The sequence below is a fragment of the Macaca nemestrina genome, chromosome 16, assembly GCF_043159975.1.
Source record: "Macaca nemestrina isolate mMacNem1 chromosome 16, mMacNem.hap1, whole genome shotgun sequence".
Lineage (NCBI taxonomy): Eukaryota > Metazoa > Chordata > Mammalia > Primates > Cercopithecidae > Macaca > Macaca nemestrina.
The window spans coordinates 85407428-85427769 of record NC_092140.1 but is presented as its reverse complement, the minus strand read 5'-3'; positions in this window follow the sequence as shown (position 1 = coordinate 85427769).

Here is a 20342-nt window from a genome sequence, read left to right as displayed (position 1 = left end):
AGCCCCAAAGGAGAAGTCTTTAGTCTCACAAGAAAAACGTTTGTTCCAGGTGATCCAGTCAAGTTTACCAGAACAGGTAGGAAAAGGCACAAAGATTCCAGGCATAGGGTGATAATTTAAGAATTTGGCCTCAGGTTTTCTGTGATTTGTTTCTTGAGGAACTGAATGAATGTAATGGGCAGAAGTCTACAGAGTCAAGAGCCATAGTAGATCTTGGATTGAGTTGTTAGCTAGAACAAGGGCCAGCAGACTTTCAGTAAGGGACCAGGCAGTAAATAGGCTTTGAAGGCCTCATACTGGTCTCTCACAATTCAACTCTGCTGTTGTACTGTAAAAGCAGCCTAGCCAGAACTAATGGGTGTGACTGTGTACCAATACAATTTTACTTAGAAACATAAGCTATGGGCCAGATTTGACTTTCAGGCTAGGCTGTAGTTTGTGGACCCTAAAGCTACGAAAGTTTCTGCAAAGTGAAATATTAGAAATACCTGTGAATTCAATGTTTTCCTGCCTAAAGCCAGGATGACTTTTATGTATATATTGTAATCCAAGTATCTTGACACTTTGCTAGGTGATAGGACTCTCCTTTTGCTCAGTATGTTCATCCTAACAGTGTCTTTCATGTGCAAGCTACTTTTCTATAAGTTAAGGATTACAGGTGTTTTGCTGAGTGCCTTTTACATGCCAGGCAGTTTCCTATATGTCGAGGATAACTGAAAAATTCGACAAAATCACTGGAATTGCTCACATTCTAGTAAATTGTGATAAGAAGGAAAGAATCATTCAGTCTGTATTTGTTGAGTACTTATATTTCAGACACTGTTCTAGGTATGACAGATACAGTAATGAAGAAAATTAGGTCCTTATTCTCCTGGGGTTTATATTTCCAGTTGGGTGAGAGATGGAAACAAATACATAATATCAAGCAGTGATCATTTCTGTGAAGATAAGTCAGAGTATGAGTATAGATAGTAACATGGTTAAAGTGAAATTCAAGAATATCAAAAGTCTAAAAACATAACAGAAGAAGATTACTCTCTAAGAGAATCAGTGACATCAGATTTCTCTAAAGCACTGAACGTAAGGAAATGGAAGGTTTTAGGCTGGGAGCGGTGGCTCACACTTGTAATCCCAGCACTTAGGGAGGCTGAGGCCGGCAGATCACCTGAGGTTGGGGGTTTGAGACCAGCCTGACCAACACGGAGAAAGCCCGTCTCTACTGAAAATACAAAAAGTTAGCCAGGCGTGGTGGCACAGGCCTGTAATCCCAGCTACTCGGGAGGCTGCGGCAGGAGAATCACTTGAACCCAGGAGGCGGAGGTTGTGGTGAGCCGAGAGTGCACTATTGCAATCCAGCCTGGGCAACAAGAGTGAAAATCCATCTCAAAAAAAAAAAAAAAAAAAAAAAAAAAGAAAATGGAAGGTTTTTAAAAAGCATTGAAGAAAAATAACTTTGAGTTTTAGATTTAAATCCAATTAAATTAGCTTTAGACTGTGACAACACGTTAAAAATACTCATGCATATGAATCTCAGAAGATGTAACATACCAAGATCTTCATGGAAAATACTTTTGGAGCAATGTTAAATACAACAAATAGAAAATAAGATGGCAAAAAATCTGATGTAGCACTAGTTACAATAAACGTTGATTAGACGTTAGCCAATTAAGACTCAGATTCTCAAGCTGTATTAAAAGTTCTTTACAAGATGCATACTTGAAAGCAAAAATTGAGATAAAAGACTGGCAACACAAGGCTGATATGAACTAGAATAAAGTTGAGGTAATAGTCCAAATAGAATTTAATGCAAAATATGACACATTATACATTGGTTTTAAAAAATACAACAAAAACAAAAAGATACAAACCATCATTAACTTACATGCACTTGCAACCTCAAAGTATATCAAGCACCAGCCTGGGCAACATAGCAAGATCTAATCCCAGCTACTTGGGAGGCTGAGATTGGAGGATCACTGGAGCTCACAAGGTTGAAACTGCATGAGTTGTGATTGTGCCACTGCACTCCAACCTGGGTGACAGAATGAGACCATGTTTCACAAAGTTAAGTATATCAAGCAAAAACAGACAACTGAAGACAAAAATAGAAATGCCAACAATGTAGTTGAGGATCGTAATACGCCCCTTTCCCTCTCAACTGGAAGATAAAGCAGACAACGAAAAAGCAGAGTAGAGTTGCTGAAGGTACAATTAGCTTGAGCTAGTATTTATACAGAAGTCTACACAAGCTGGGTGTGGGCACACTCACCTGGAGTCCCAGCTAGGAGGCTCATGGGGGAAGATTGCTTGAGCCCCAACAGTTCAAATCTAACAAGACCCCATCTCTTTAATAATAATTAAAAATAATAATAATAAAATAAAACCTCTACACAAAATAGAGTGATTGAAAGAGTTTACTGTTTTTAAGTAGGATGGTCCAAGAAGGCCTGTCTAATGAAATGAAATTTGAACAGATATCTAAATGAAGCCAGCTTTGCAGATCAGATATTTAGGGGAAGAGTGTTCCAGAAGGACTAGGAGGGGCAAAGGTCTTGAGATGAGAATAGGTGACCTGGTGGCAATATTCAAATAGCTGCACATATTAAATGTATGCAATTTGTTAAGTTTGGACATATGCAAACACTGTGATGCCATCACCACAATCAAAGAAAGAGACACATGCAGCACCTCCCAAAGTTCCCTTGTGTCCTTTTTGTTGTGGTAACAACACAACATGAAGCATTCTTAACACTTAAAAATTTGAAGTGCCTAATATAATATTGTTCACTGTAGGCACTATGTTGTTCGGCAGATCTCTAGAATTTATTCATCTATAGCATAAATGAAACTTTAACCCATTGAACAACTCCCCACTTCCCCTACTCCCACCCGTGGCAACCATTGTATTCTCTGCTTCTACGAGCTTGGTTATTATAGATAACATCATGTAAGTGGAATGATGTAGAATTTGTCCTGTGACTGGCTTATTTCACTTAGAATAATGTCCTCCATGTTCATCCATGTTGGCATAAATGGCAGGACTTCATTCTTTTTTTTTTTTTTTTTTTTTTTTTTTTGAGACGGAGTCTCGCTCTGTCGCCCAGGCTGGAGTGCAGTGGCCGGGTCTCAGCTCACTGCAAGCTCCGCCTCCCGGGTTCACGCCATTCTCCTGCCTCAGCCTCCGGAGTAGCTGGGACTACAGGCGCCCGCCACCTCGCCCGGCTAGTTTTTTTTATTTTTAGTAGAGACGGGGTTTCACCATGTTAGCCAGGATGGTCTCGATCTCCTGACCTTGTGATCCGCCCGTCTCGGCCTCCCTAAGTGCTGGGATTACAGGCTTGAGCCACCGCGCCCGGCCTCTTTTTTAAGGCTGATATTCCACATATTCTTCATTCATTTATCTGTTGATGCACACTTGGGTTATTTCCATATCTACTATTGCACTGTGTCTTTTTTTTTTTTTTTTTTTTTTTTTTTGAGATGCAGTCTCACTCTGTCGCCCAGGCTGGAGTGCAGTGGCACAATCTCGGCTCACTGCAAGCTCTACCTCCTGGGTTCACGCCATTCTCCTGCCTCAGCCTCCCGAGTAGCTGGGACTACAGGTGCCTGCCACCAGGCCTGGCTAATTTTTTTGTATTTTTTAGTAGAGATGGGGTTTCACCGTGTTCGCCAGGATGGTCTCGATCTTCTGACCTTGTGATCCTCCCACCTGGGCCTCCCAAAGGGCTGGGATTACAGACGTGAGCCACCACGCCTGGCCTGCAGTGTGTCTTTTTAAGTTCCTTAATAGGCAGGAGAAAGAAAACATTTGGACAGTAAATTTAAGTAACTAAGAAGCTTAGTATAAGAATTACAATGGATTTTAGCGCCTCCTGGCTCCTGTTCTCTGAGAGGATAGTCATGAGATCTGAGTTTTACTCTTGCAGATAGTCTCATTAACAGATTTGGTTAACATCTTGTTAAAGAAAATTATTTTAATCCCTGATGGTAGGAAAAGCCTACTAGCCCTTTCTTCTTTCCCAGAATGTGTAGATATTAGTTCTAGAACACAGGTGTCTGTTAATATTTTAGCAGCACTTTGTGACTTTACATCTGTAGGATAGCCGTTGTGGTAAGTGAAAGTTCTTTACCTTAAAGTAGCTAAAGTGGCTTCACAGCCAGCCCCTGAGTGGCTTTGGCTCAATCTCAGCCTCTGGGAGTCTGTGAACCTACAGCCATATGATCAACCCACTCTGGAGCTTATTCAGGACTACTCCCCTATCCCTTATGCCCCACCCCCTACTCCTAATCCACCAGGGATCTGCAGGGATCATACTTTTGGCAGACCTGTAACCACCTCTGAGTTCCACTCAAGGCATAAGCGCCCTCTGGTTCTCTTTCCTCTCCCATCCTCTCATCCCCATCTGTTGTTTTCTCTTCCTTAGGTCAGCCCCTCTCTATACCCTTTCCTTGTGTTCTTTGCAATTTACCCTCTAAAAATATTCAACTGCATGACTTTGGCAGATGCAAATTCTTAATCTTCCTTGTACTAAATCTGTTTTCACAGTTCCATACGTCTTCAATCTCTGCCTTCACCATTTCCCCTTATCTTTTAATTTTAACTGAAAATCATAACAGATCTCTACCCATTATGCAGCCCTTCCAAGTGGAGACTGCTTATTCTCTCACCATCTCCCTGGAAAGAGCATTCAGAGCATTTCACTCTCCACCATTTCTAGCCCATCACTCTTCACCATTGTACAAACAAATCCTTGCTTCTTTGAGGATAACACTATTGGGCTGTACTCTTGACAACTCTTTGTTGCTGTCATTTATACATCTCTCTGACTCACAGACTTTCCCTTCTCTCCAATCATGCCGAAATTCCAAGTGGTTTCGGCATCTGTTTGGTGCACCCACTCAATACTCTGGCCTCTCAGTTTCTTGATCTCCCGGGTGTCAATGCTTTTCATCTCCATCTATTTTAGTCTGTTTTCTCTTGCTGTAATGGAATACCACAGACTGGGTGATAGATAAGGAAATTATAATCTCACTTCCCATTTAAACAAAAAATAGAAGCCATCAGATTCAAATTCTTAATCTTTCCTGTACTAAATCTATAAACTTATTTCTGATGGCAGAATTTTTTCCTCCTTTCCTCTTGTCACATTTTTCTTCCCCAAAAGGGTAATTTTCCCTGTGTTCTGAATTTCTTTCCCTCAGGTCTTAGGGTACTTGATTTGATCACGTCCTGTACCATTTCAGTCTCTTTCTCTCTACTGGTTTCTTTCCACGAGCATTTTAAGCATGTTCAGAAAGGGCATCGTTTTTCAGCTTGTTTTCAAATCTTGCAAGGACCTATGGGTGCCCTGTGATGACCACTTACTTAGTTTGATTGTAAGTTCCATAAGGTCTCAAACCATGTCTGTTTTGAGTATGAATCACAGAGCTCAGCGCAAAATAAATATTCATAAATGTCATTGATCAACACTCACACTCACTAAGTATTTTCTCTGATCTCTTATTTGCCTTCACCATTGCCCTGTGAAAGAGGTCGTATTATCATCCCCATTTTCCATGACACTCAACTGATAGGATGTAAGCTTCTCCTAGGGCCACACAGTTTCTCAGTACAAAGCAGGATCCAAACCCACTCTTTCTAATTTTGAATTGAGTGTTCCTTCCTCTCTGTCCGATGCTCAGTAATCATGCCGTGTCTTACTCATTTTCCTGGTCTTGTGTGTGTTTAAAGTCTTGTTTCTTCAACAAGAGGTTCTCTAAAGGCAGGGTCCAGGCTAAGCTCACAGCAGGTGCTCATATTCTTTCCTTAGCTTTTATTTATACTTTTAAAAAATTTTCCAGTTAACACTTGGTTAGCATATGGTAATTGTTTTTCTGAATCTTTGAAGTGTGTGGTTAGTTCATTATTTCTCCACTGGAGGGCAAGCTTTCCAACTCAAATTTTACTTTTCTGATTTCTTGGGGATGAAAAGAAGGACCGTACATTGGCCAGAGTTGTTTTTTGTTTTAATTGTTTCAGGGAAATGAGATTGTTGCCGTGTGTTGGAAGTGTCTGTATTTCCTCCTTGTGTAATATATAGATTTCGGATCCAATATGTCCTGATCATTGCCTTCTGCAGAGGTTAAGCATCCCAGATACAGCCTTTGCTATGTGTAAAGCCCATGACCTGGCTGATGTGTCTGAGTGCAGTTTTGTGTGGGAGAGGGTCCTGATACGAGAGTGGAAAGAATGGGGACTGGTTGCAGGCAAGTCACAACTTCCCTGGTCCCCTATTCCTTGCCTGTAGCATGAGGAGGATTATCTAGGTAACAGCATCCCATGATTCTGGACCCTCAAACCAGAAGGCTCTGAGAGTCAAAGACTGTGTCAGACCCATTTTGGTTACGCCACAAGTCCCCTCCCTGCCACAGTTCACTCAGCCCTCAACACAGAACAGTCCTGTGACCAGATGTGCGGGTGTTTTCCACACACGAACCAATTCTCCAACACCAGCTGGGTGTCCTACAATTCAACTGAATCCTGACACTGTTTCCCTGAAGTCAGCATCCGACCCTGCAGGTGAAGGGCTCAGTCCCACAAGACGGTCCCCGCTTCAGATGCCCATTGCAAGTCCAGGCCTCTGCTCCTTCTGACCGACCAGCTATATGTCACGGCTTCCCATGACTCCTTTGGGTTCCATCATTTGCTCGAATGGCTCACGGAACTCAGGGAAACAGTTATAGTTCCCATTTATCATAAAGGACATTACAAAAGATACAGATGAAGAGACGCACAGAGTGAAAGATGTGGGAAGGGGCGTGAGTTTCCCCGCCATCTCTGGGTGCCCCACTCAACACTTCCAAGTGTTCAGCAACCGGAGAGCTCTCCGAACCCTGTCATTTTAGGTTTTTATGGAGGCTTCTTTACTAGGCACGATTGATCACATCCCTGGCATTAGTGATTAACTCAACCTTCAGTCCTCCCCTATCCCTGGAGGTGGAAGGTGGCTCAAAGTTCCAATCCTCTGATCACGTGGCTGGTAACCAGCGTTCCCCGCCCACCAGACATCTCATTAGCATAAAGAAGACGCTGACACAACACTTTGGAGATTTCAAGAGTTTCAGGGATCGTGTGCCAGGAAACGGAACAAAGAACAGCTATTTATATTTCTTACTATACATCACAAAATCATAATCCCCAAGAGTTATGCCTGAGCAGCCCTCTCCTGATTGACGGAGTAGGGCCAGTAATGGTTCTGTGCACCATGTAGTCAATTCAGGCCTCTTCCGGGCTCCTGGGTTTAGACAATGGGAGTTATGAATATGGGACAAAAGTGAACCAAGTCTTTTAATGCAGCAATGTGACTTGTTCCACAGAGAAGAATATGGCAACCCTGTCTATGTGTGAGTTTAGCTTCCAACAGTTATCCTGCACATGCGGGTTCTAGGTTCCCCCTTGCATCCCCAGGTCTACCTCTTGGCTTTGCTGCAAGGCATCTATCTGTCTGCAGGTCCTGAGGAATGTGTCTCAGCACAACTGCGCATCCTCAGCTTCAGTCGCTGGGGGATCTGAGAGTCATGTGAACCTGACCCAGCCTCTCCCAAAAGTGATGATTGTCTGCGCGTTTGCCAGGATAACTGAGTATCTCATTCGGTGGGTTCTTAGCCACTCTCATCTTCCTCCATCGGTACTGGTGGGGGAGAGGTTTAATCTGGAGCATGTTCTACTGTAGCAGGACAAGCCGCAGACAAAACTCCTCAGACACCGGATTAAAGAAGGAAGAGGTTTTTTATTCGGCCGGAAGTGTCGGCAGACTCGCGTCTTAAGAGCCGAGCTCCCCGAGAAAGAAATACTCGGCCTTTTTAAAGGCTTACAACTTTAAGGGGTCCACGTGAAAGGGTCGTGATAAATCGAGCAAGCGTGGGAAACGTGACTGGGGGCTACATGCATCAGCTAACAAAAAGTTTTAATATGGTTTTTTCATACAGTGTCTGGAATTTACAGATAACACAAGTAGTTTAGGCCAGGGGTTGATGTTATTATTATTACTTTGTTTAACTCCTAGGGCCGGGTGGTGGTGCCAAGGTTGTCTGGCTATTTATCTTACTTTTGTTTCTTTCTTGCTTTCCTCCTGTCTTGTGAACTAGGCAAGGTGGGGGGAGGAGGGCAGCAGGAGTAGTAGTGGTCTCCTTCCTTACTACCACTTTGGTGAGGGTCTCACCTAAGTCAGGGAGAGGCACCTGGAGTCAGAGTATACTTTGAGAGCATCGTAAGATTCTGATCTGTTTATCTCTACTTACAAGAGTAGTCATTTCATTAGCAGAAATGATAACTGAGTTTTCCAAACAGGGAAATAACAAAAGAATATGTTTTTCAAAAAAGAAGAAATGATAACAACCTTATCTACATAATGTGAAATGGCAACCATTGACAACAAACAAAATAAGAGAACTAAGCAGGATTATCTGTTGGTGACCTTCATTAATATTAATTTGTACTTTTCCCCCCCTCATTTATGAGCACATATGTTGTAGCAGGAATAAAAGCTTCAGGAATATTTTGTGGCAGAAAAAGTTGAAATGAAAGAAAAACATCATTAGTTGTTTATTTCCCACCAATAGAGTAAGGCTGCCATTATTCCATTTCATTGGCAAACATTTGTATCTAGCTGAAAACCTGCCCAGACCCTCCAGGAGCAGAGCTTGAGGACCACTGCATTAAACCTTTAAGGCTGGTCTGCTGCCTCTGATGGAGTTAATCTGCTTCAAATATGTGTTGAGCTACCTTACAGCACTTACATACCTCATTTTCCGCACACTCCCTTGCTGGGGCATTATCTGGATTCATGTCTTATCACTGCTACTGTACTGTAAGCTCCTAGGGCCAGGGTGAGCGACACTGCCTGGCTTTGGATCCCTTCTCTGCCACTTAGCAGAGGTGTGATCTTTGGCGTGTTAGTGAATCTCTCTGTTACCGGAAAGGGGTCTGGATCCAGACCCCAAGAGAGGGTTCTTGGATCTTGCACAAGAAAGAATTCGAGGAAAGTCCAGAGAATAAAGTGAAAGCAAGTTTATTAAGAAAGTAAAGGAATAGGAAATGGCTACTCCATCGACAGAAGCAGCCCCGAAAGCTCCTGGTTGTCCGTTTTTATAGTTATTTCTTGATTATGTGCTAAACAAGGGATGAATTATTCATGTTCCCCCTTTTCAGACCATATAGGGTAACTTCCTGATGTTGCCATGGCATTTGTAAACTGTCACGGTGCTGGTGGGAGTGTAGCAGTGAGGGTGACCAGAGGTCAGTCTCGTCGCCATCTTGGTTTTTGTGGGTCTTAGCTGGCTTCTTTACTGCAACCTGTTTTGTCAGCAAGTTCTTTACAACCTGTGTCTTGTACCAACCTCCAATCTCATCCTGTGACTCGGAATGCCAAACTGGCTGGGAATGTAGCCCAGCAGCTCTTAGCCTTATTTCACCCAGCCCCTGCTCAAGATGGAGTCACTCTGGTTCAAATGCCTCTAACATCTCTATGCCTCAGTTTCCTTATCTACAAAATGGGACAGTGGTACCTTCTTCACAGGACTGCAGTGAGGACTAAATGTATGTCAAGCACTTTAATTGCCATCATCATTGTTATTATTCTTTTTGTATCTCCCACCTCACCTTGCCAGGGCTCTGGCTTCCTACAAGGACTTGGGCTCCTAATGGATTCTACAGATCAAGGTGGCTTTCCATTGTGCCTTGAGTTATTATTATTTTTTTAGACAATAGGAACTCCGTGGCTAGCCCCTCTCTTGGGACCTCTGAGGCCTCCAGTGCTCTAATACGCGGAAGGAAACTGAACACTGTGAAAACATCTTCGGGGGCTTAAGAAACCCATACCGGGCCCTTCACAGAGATTATTTTTTTCGTAATTATCAGTGTGTAGTAATGGTCTAACTATATTCCATAAGCCAACTGAAGAAAACAGGTTTACAAAGTCTAGTGATTCTATCAACACCCTACATTAAACTGTAGAGAGAAATACTCTAAAAGATGATGATCAGAGGTTTGGACTTACTTGGCCTGGGATAGAAGCTGGGCAATGACATTTCTTTTAAAAACCAGTGTGGACCTGGCGGAGAACCAGTGTTTGGCTCTGGGACAGTGATTCTCCATGCTGGCTGCACACTCCAATCTCTTGGAGCGAGTTAAAAATATATGTATCATGCTCAGGACTCTCACTCCGGATATTATGATCTAACTGATCTGACCAGGGTGGGACCTGGGTGTGGTTTGTTTTTAAAAACTCCTCCGGGGTTCTCATGTGCAGCTGGGACTGAGACCCTCTGCTCTGAGAGGTGACAAGACAGGAGATGAAGAGCTTGCAGAAGGTGGAGAGGCTGCGTTGGGTTGGGGCTGGGGGAGTAGCAGGAGGATCAAGGGAGGCCATTCACTGTTGTATCTGAAAGCGTCTTCCTAGTTCTTGAATCTCTTCCCAGCACATGATCTGAGACTAGGGTGTGGAGGAAGGAACACAGGTTTTGGAGTAAGATGGGTTTGGTGCTGCCCTTCAAGTTGGGTGACTTTGGGCAAGTCATTTATCCACTGTATCTCCTGAGTGATGCAGTTAGAATTTGCATCAATTCTAATTGTAGTCTTATTGTAGTCCATCTGGCAGTACTCTATAGACAGGAGCTGTTATCCTTAGTTTAGTAAGCATTTGAGCTCCTTTAAAACAATATTTTTTTGTTTGTTTGTTAGGTAGCTGGTTAGAACCTTCTGAGCCTAAGGAGGCAATTGTGTCTTAAAAGCAATTTGTGTATGGGCTGGGGGTTGCAATCAGAGGCTCCAGATGGCTCCTCCCATAGCCCCAAAGACCCCTGACAGTGTTTCCTGAACCAAAGACCAAAGAGCCAGACTAAACCTCAAAAAGCATATGAAAAATCATGAATGTTTAAGCTGGGTGTGGTGGTGTGTACTTGTAGTCCCAGCTACTCAGGAGACTGAGGTGGGAGGAAGCCTTGAGCTCAGGAGTTCAAGGCCAGCCTGGGCAACATAGCAAGACCTCCATCTCTAAAAAAAAAATTGTGAATGTTTACATAAAAAGGCTTATATAAAGAGAAAAATTCAATGGCTTTAGGTAACGTTTCATAATTTTTCTTTCTATCTTTGTTTTTTAGACAGGATCTCACTCCCGTAGCCCAGGCCAGAGTGCAGTGGCATGATCGCGGCTCACTGCAGCCTCGACTTCCTGGGCTCAGGTGATCCTCCCATCTCAGCCTCTGGAGTAGCAGGGACTACAGACATGCACCACCACACCCAGATAATTGTTATATTTTTAGTAGAATGAGGTTTCACTGTGTTGCCCAGGCTGGTCTCAAACTCATGGACTCAAGTGATCCATCCACCTCAGCCTTCCAAAGTGCTGATATTACAGGTGTGAGCCACTGCGCCTGACCATAATTTTCTTTTAATGCAAAGATGTGCAGATTTCAGATTTTGATACAACGTTTGATCATCTAAAACTAGAGCCAGTCTGGAAACTTCAAGCCAGGCATTCTAAGCTTGTGTCTTTAGATTTCTCATAGCACTTAGGTGCTCAGAAAATTTAAAAAAAAAAAAAAAAAAAAAAGAAATCAGATTCAGAGATATGGGGAGATAGGTAAAAATCTAGTCGGTTGCTCTCTCATACCTATAGTCTCTATTGTCTGAAATATGAAATATAAATGATCTATTGCTATTATAATAATTCTTTCCTTTCTCATTTACTTTTTTTTTTTTTTTTTTTTTTTTGAGACAGGGTTGGTCTCCTTCTGCCACCCAGGCTGCAGTACAGTGGCACAATCACAGTTCACTGTAGCCTCGACCTCCCGGACTGAAGCAGTCCTTCTGCCTCAGCCTCTCAAGGAGCTGGGACCACAGGTGCATGCCACCATGCTTAGCTCATTTTTTGTAGACACAGGGTCTTGCTGTGTTGCCCAGGCTGGGCTCAAGGGATCTGCCCGCCTTGGCCTCCCAAAGTGCTGGGATTACAGGCAGGAGCCACTGTGCTCAGTCTCAGTTGTCATTTCCTACTGGTCTTTAGAGCTGTCACTACCACTGTCCAAATTCACCCTGTTCAGTACATACTATGAAATCCTCAGAACGAGCTTGTGAGGGTCCTGATTCATAATGGGGCCCATTACAAGTGTGGCTCTGCAGGGCGTAGGCTACTTCTGTTCTCTACTTTTTAAAAAGTATATTTTTTAAACAGTGTAGCGGCTGGGCGTAGTGGCTCACGCCTGTAATCCCAGCACTTTGGGAGGCTGAGGTGGGTGGATCATGAGGTCAAGAGATTGAGACCCTCCTGGCCAACATGGTGAAACCTTGTCTTTACTAAAAATACAAAAATTAGCTGGGTGTGGTGGCACGTGCCTGTAGTGCGAGCTACTTTGGAGGCTGAGGCAGGAGAATCGCTTGAACCTGGAAGGTGGAGGTTGCAGTGAGCCAAGATCGCACTACCACACTCCAGCCTGGAGACAGAGTGAGACACCGTCACAAAAACAAAAAACAAACAAAAAAATGTTGTAGCTAGCTCCACTTCCACTGCTGCACTGATACATGCATACAATGTGTAACTAGATTTTAAGGGCAAGAAAGCATGACACAAGAGATGAGGTAGCTACAGCTACCTACAGCTATAGCTAGCTCCCTCATCTTTGGTGGCATGCTTTCTTGCCCCTAAAATCTAGCTACACATTGTATGTGTGTATCAAAACATCACATGCACCCCATAAATATGTACAACTATTATGTACTCATAATACTTAAAAATTAAATTATTTTTTAAAAGATAAAAAAATGTAGTTGGAAGAGGTGAAGGGAAAAGGTGAGAAGTAGTGAGGGAGTGCCGATCGCACCTGGGGGTGTGGGAGGGAGGAGGTGGCTTAAGTCAGGGCATGCGGTGTAGAGGAAAGAAGTCACAAGAGCAAGGCTGTGACTTACACTCAGTTTTGTATAATCACTTAGTGGCTTTGCTTGGCGTTTCTCATGAGTAAAATGTTCATGGTAAAGGGCAGTATAGAGAAAAACTGTAGAGAAGTATATACAAGAAGAAGTATATGCTGGTAATTTTTTATATTTTTTTGAGACAGAGTCTTGCTTTGTCACCCAGGCAGAGTGGTGTGATCCTAGCTCACTGCAGCCTCGACCTCCTGGACTCAAGTGTTCCTCCTGCCTCAGCCTACAGAGTAGCTGAGACTACAGGTGCGCACCACCACTCTCAACTAATTAAAATAAAATTTTTGGTAGAGATGGGGTCTTGCTACATTGTCCAGGCTTATCTTAAACTCCTGGGGTCAAGCAATCCTCCTGCCCCAGCCTCCTAAAGTGTTGAGATTACAGGCATGAGCCACCACACCCAGCTTGGTAAATGTTTAATAACTGACTCTAGGGGTTTGTAGGGGGTGGGAGGGGAGAAAGCCCTGCTAGGGAGAATTTGCTGGTTCTGTGGTATAAATACTGCACATCTGGCTGATTTCCAGCTGCCAGCTTACTGTTACTGACCACAGAACTGGGGAGTTGTGAAGAGAAGCCACAGTGGGCTCTCCAGAGTCTGCATGAGCTGGCCACAGCACGCTACTACAAAGTGTACCCAGAAGAAATATTACAGTTCCACTATTTTCACATAAGGAATTATTAATAACAACAATGAAAAATCCACAGCAAATTCCATACTGATGATTTAAAATAGCACATAGTAGGAGTTCAACAAATGGGTATGTTGACTCTTGGCTGAACGGATGAGAGATCTCCATTAATTTCCCAAAGGAAAAGGGGTCAGGGTGGGAAGGAACAGTACAGAATACTTATAATGGTGAACACCCACATTTGAGATATTTGAAGCTAGAGGGTTGGGGACTTTGGTGATGGGCTATGGAGCCATCCCTCTCTCTCTCTTTTTTTTTGTTTTGAGACAGATTCTTACTCTGTCGCCCAGGCTAGAGTACAGTGGTGCGATCTCAGCTCACTGCAACCTCCGCCTCCCAGGTTCAAGCAATTCTTGTACCGCAGCCTCCCGAGTAGCTGGGACTACCAGCTAATCTTTGTATTTTTAGTAGAGATGGGGTTTTACCATGTTGGCCAGGCTGGTCTCGAACTCCTGGCTTCAAGTGATCTACCCACCTTGGCCTCCCAAAGTGCTAGGATTACAGGCGTGAGCCACCATGCCCGTCCTGGAGCCCTTCCTCTCGAGGCTACCACCTCACACCCTTCAGGGGGGCCACTAACCCAACTTGTGTGTGTGTGTGTGTGTGTGTGTCTGTGTGTGTCTGTGTAACAGGTGTTGGGGTATCTTTTCAGCTTGCCATTTCCAAGATGGACAGACTTGATTTCCTCTCTTGTAGTAGAGGGATGCCCTTCCACTGTCTATTTTAACTCTGGTGTTTATATTTCTAAAATGATCTTGTAACATAAGGACCTGTGAATCCCATTCCTGGGAATTTATCATAAAGGAATAATTTATCAGAGCAAGGAGACTGGCCTGTTTCTCTCAGCATAATGTCCTCAACTTTCATCCATGCTGCTGCATATTGCAGAATTTCCTTCTTTTTTAAGGCTGAATGATATTCCATTGTATGTATATACCATATCTTCTTCTGTTAATGGACATTTAGGGCTATTGTGAATACTGCTGCTATGCACATGAAAAAGTTAATATGTCTCCCACATACTGATTTCATTTCCTTTGGATAAATATCCAGAAGTGGGATCGCTGGATTATATGGTATTTCTACAGATGCACAGCACGAGGACCTTGGGCCCCGCCCATGAAACCATTTTTTTCTTCTAGACCTCTAGGTCTGTGATGGGAGAGGCTGCTGTAAACGTCTCTGACACGCCCTGGAGACGTTTTTCCCCATTGTCTTGGGGATTAACATTTGGCTCCTCCTTACTTATGCAAATATCTGCAGCTGGCCCGAATTTCTCCTTAGAAAATGGGATTTTCTTTCCTATCACATTGTAAGGTTGCAAAATTTCCAAACTTTTATGTTCTGCTTCCCTTATAAAACTGAATGCCTTTAACAGCAACCAAGTCAACTCTTGAATGCTTTGCTGCTTAGAAATCTCTTCTGTCAGATACACTATATCATCTCTCTCAAGTTCAAAGTTCCACAAATCTCTAGGGCAGGGGCAAAATGCAGCCAGTCTCTTTGCTAAAACGTAACAAGAGTCACCTTTGCTCTAGTTCCCAACAAGTTCCTCATCTCCACCTGAGACCACCTCAGCCTGGATTTCATTGTGCAATCATTATCAGTATTTTTGTCAAAGCCATTCAAGTCTCTAGGAAGTTCCAAACTTTCCCACATTTTCCTGTCTTCTTCTGAGCCCTCCAAACTGTTCCAACTTCTGCCTGTTACCCAGTTCCAAAGTCACTTCCATATTTTCAGTTATCTTTTCACCCACTCCTGGTACCAATTTACTGTATTAGTTCATTTTCACACTGCTGATAAAGACATGCCCAAGACTGTGTTAGATATGGGTTCTAAATTTCTTTTCAAGGAATCAGTATGTCGGTATGTTCAATTCTTTGTCTTCTACTTTTAAACTTCCCTGTAAAACAACCTTTTTCGATTACCTGCTCCACCCTGACTCATTCTGATCACCTGCCTCACCCTGACTCATTCCAATCACCTGCTCCACCCTGACTCAGTCCGATTACCTGCTCCACCCTGATTCATTCTGATCACCTGTCCCACCCTAACGCATTCCAATCACCTGCTCCACCCTTACTCATTCCGATCAACTGCTCCACCCTGACTCATTCCAATCACCTGCTCCACCCTGACTCATTCTGATCAACTCTCCACCCTGACTCATTCCAATCACCTGCTCCACCCTGACTCATTCTGATTACCTGCTCCACCCTGACTCATTCCGATTACCTGCTCCTCATTCTGATTACCTGCTCCACCCTGACTCATTCCGATTACCTGCTCCTCATTCTGATTACCTGCTCCACCCTGACTCATTCCGATTGCTACCTGCTCTGCCCTGACTCCTGCCAAAGCACTCAGCCCGTCATTTTCTTTAAATTAGCCAGTTGGAATTAGCTTAGCCTGTGCAATCTAACCCTAGCTAATAGGGGAACACACAACAGCAGGGGCCATGTGCATCAGGAATAAGAACCCCTTTCCCTCCCTTGTCCAAGTGTGCACTCACCACTGCTCCATCTGTAAGGGTGCACCCTTCTGTAGAAGTACCTTGGCTTGCTGAGAATTAAAAGAAAATTTTATATTCAAGTTGCTACTTCTTTTGCGGCACTGAAACTTTATATATAAAAACTGGGAAGAAAAAGAGGTTTAATTGAATAATGACAGAAGGTGAAAGGCACTTCTTACATGGTAGCAGCAAGAGAAAAATGAGGAAGATACAAAAGCAGAAACCCTTTATAAATACCGTAAGATCTTGTGAGATTTGCTGACTACCACGAGAACAGTATGGAGGTAACCACCCACATGATTCAAATTATCTCCCATGGGGTCCCTCCTACAACACATGGAAATTATGGGAGTACAGTTTAAGATGAGATTTGGGTGGGGACACAGAGTCAAACCATATCAGATGTCATGCCTCAGGAAGCCTCTCCTGTGAAATGCTTAGCTTGAAGTGTGCTTCCTCTCCCTTGCCAGGCAGTGACGTTCTAGATGCAGGTTCTTGGATCCCCTCATGTATCTATATAGACCCCTCAACATCCTCGCTGTGGCCATGGGAGGGGCTCACTAGTTCTTCATGGCATGAGTGGACTTGTGGTTTTTCAGGGACGGATTACTATTGGTGGGGATTTTCTATTCCCTCCTTTCTGCAGCCCAGGATGACCTTGGTTGCAGAAAGTATCTACAAGCGGAGGCTGGGGAGGGGAAGAGAGTGGGACCGGCTGCAGCCACCGTACTGCCTCTGGGAAGGCTGATCATTTGGTGATGTGTTTGGATTTTCATGCTTTCAGCCTTTTTGTTTGGATTCTCTGTGCTTTTAGCTTTTTTTTTTCTCCTATTATGGATAAAACTAAATTCTCCAGGCTTTGAGAGAAACTTGGAAGTGGTTGTCAGAGGTTGTGCCTTCAGGAGTGGAATGGATTCGGATTCTGCTGGGAAAATTTGCCAAGGCCAGTCTGTCAGGGACAGCCATTGAGACCCACAGCAGGTGTACGGGAGTGGTTGCCAAACTGTGTGCAGCATAGTCACCAAATTGGATGGGGGATATCTCCCCCAGGGTATTCTTATGTAGCTCAGGCCTCCACCCATATTCTGAGGAGCACTGCTCGGGCATCAGATTCTCTTGAAGTAGCAAGAACACCCAGAGGGCACTGACTTTTCCATATGCTTACCCCATGTTGGCCTGCCTTCTGTCTACTGTAGCACAGAATCCTTACACCACCCATTAGGAAAAGATTGTCTATGCTGAGCAAACAAGGTTCAATGAGGCTGAGAAACTTGCCCAGATTCAGACAATAAGTGGTGAGCCTGAGATTCAAACCCGTGCTGGGCCGTCTCTCCAGGCCAGGCTCTTTCCTTTAGTGCACACGCCAGTGTTACAGAGAATTGTCTCCCAAAAGGAGGGACCCATGCTTAGTGGCATGGGGACCTGGCCCTAATTCACATGAAATCGCTTAGTGAGACACGCATCCTTTCCAATTCCCTCTTTCAATCCTTTTCACTGGAAATATCTTAGCTTGTTGATAGTATATCCCTAATGCCTCCCTAACTGTTGTTGATCCCCCTTTTTAACAAAGGAATTAGGCCTTCCACAGTCATTTGTAACTGTAACTAAAATCTTACAGTGTTTTTTTTGCTCTTCTCACTGCAACCTGCACCTCCCAGGCTCAAGTAATCCTCCCATTTTGGCCTCCCAAGTAGCTGGGACCACAGTCGCATGCCATTATGCCTGGCTAATTTTTGTATTTTTTGGGTAGAGACAGGGTTTTGCCATGTTGCCCAGGCTGGTCTTGAACTCCTGGGCTCAAGTGATCTGCCCACCTTGGTCTCCCAAAATGCTGGGATTACAGGCATGAGCCACCACCCCCACCACAGTGTTGTTGTTGTTTTTTAGTATTTATATTCTCCTTTTTATGGCATATTATATTCATTTTACATTTATAGTAACGCTAGAAAGTTTTCTTCAAAATATTTTTTACATGAAAAAGATTAGTTGAATCGAGGAAAAATTAGGTAAATGAAAGTATAAGTTCAACCAATAGTGCTGGGTTAACTAGATAACCACATGTAAAGGAATGAAGTTAGATTCTTTCCTCATATCACACATAAAAATTAACTCACAATTAGATCCAAATATATGAGCTAAAACTAGGAGTAAATTTCAAGACCTTGGGTTAGGCAACAGTTTCTCACATATGAAACACAAACAACAAAAATGTATACATTGGATTTCATCAAAAGTAAGACTTCTGTGGTGCAAATGATCCTGTTTTAGTCCGTTCTCACACTGCTATAAAGAACTACCTGAGGCTGGGTAATTTATATAGAAAAAAGTTTTAATTGACTCACAGTTTCACAGAGCTGGGGAGGCCTCAGGAAACTTACAATCATGATGGAAGGCAAAGGAGAAGCAAGGCACATCTTACATGGCAGCAGGAGAGAGAGAGAGAGAGAGAAAGCAAGGGGGGGACTGCCATACACTTTTAAACCATCAGATCTTGTGAGAACCCATTCACTATCATGAGAACAGCATGGGGGAAACCACTATCATGATCCAATCACTTCCCACCAGGTCCCTCTCCTGACACATGGGGATTACAGTTTGAGATGAGATTTGGGTGGAGACACAGAGCCAAACCTTATCAGATACCATCAAGAAAATGAAAAGGCAACCCATAGCTATGTATCTAATATGGGACCTGTACTCCAAATATATAAATAATTCTTACAACTCAATAATAAAAAGAAAAATAACTCAATTAACAAATGGACAAAGGCTGGGCATGGTAGCTCATGCCTGTAATCCCAGCACTTTGGGAGGCTGAGGCTGGTGGATCACGAGGTCAGGAGTTCGAAACCAGCCTGGCCAGCATGATGAAACCCCATCTCTACCAAAAATACAAAAAATTAGGTGGGCATGGTGGTGCGCACCTGTAATCCCAGCTACTCAGGAGGTTGAGGCAGGAGAATCACTTGAACCTGGGAGGTGGAGGTTGCAGTGAGCCAAGATAGCGCCACTGCACTCCAGCCTAGGTGACAGAGCAAGACTCCACCTCAAAAAACAAACAAACAACAACAAAAAACAAATAGACAAAGGATCTGAACAGATATTTCTCCAAAGAAGATAGATATACAGAAGACTAGTCAATAATCATATTAAAAGATGCTTGATGTCATCAATCATCAGGGAAATAAATGAAAACCACAATAAGATGCCACCTCATAACAACCAGGATGGCTACAATAAAAAAGACAAATAATAATAAGTATTGGCAAAGCTGTGGAGGAACTGGAACCTTACACATTGCTGGTGGGAATGTAAAATGGTGCAGCCACTTTGACAAACAGTTTGGCAGTTCCACAAAATGTTAGTCAAAGAGTGATCATTTAACCTAGTAAATGCACTCCTAGTGAAATGAAACATATGTTCACATAAAAAGTTGAACACAAATGTTTATAGCAGCATTATTCATAATAACCACACAGTGGAAATAACACAAGTTTCCAACACCTGATGGATGGATAAATAAAACGTGGTATATCCATATAATAGAATATTATTTGGCAATAAAAAGGAATGAAGTACTGATACATGCTAAAATATGGATGTTATTTAAGTGAAAGAAGCCAGTTACAAATCATATGAATCATTTGTATGAAATATCCACAATAGGCAAATCTATGGAGACAAAAGTAGATTAGGCATATCTACGGAGACAAAAGTAGATTAATCATTCCTCAGAGTTGAGGGGTGTGTGTATAGAGCGGGGTGTGAAGAATGGGAAGCAGCTGCTAATGATCCGAACTTTCTTCTGTGGGGAATACAAATGTTCTAAAATTAGATTATGGGCTGGGCAAGGTGGCTAACGCCTGTAATCCCAGCACTTTGGGAGGCCAAGGCAGGTGGATCGCTTGATCCCAGGAGTTCAAGATCAGCCTGGGCAATGTGGCAAAACCTTGTTTCTACAAAAAATATAAATATCAGCCTGGCATGATGGTGCAAGCCTGTAGTCCCAGCTATTCAGGAGGCTGAGGTGGAAGAATCGCTTGAGCCCAGGAGGTCAAGGCTGCAGTAAGTTGTGAAGGTGCCACTGTACTCCAGGCTGGGTGACAGAGTGATACCCTGTCTCAAAAATAAATAAAATAAGGTAAAACTAGATTATGGTGAAGGTTGCAGAACTCTGTGAATA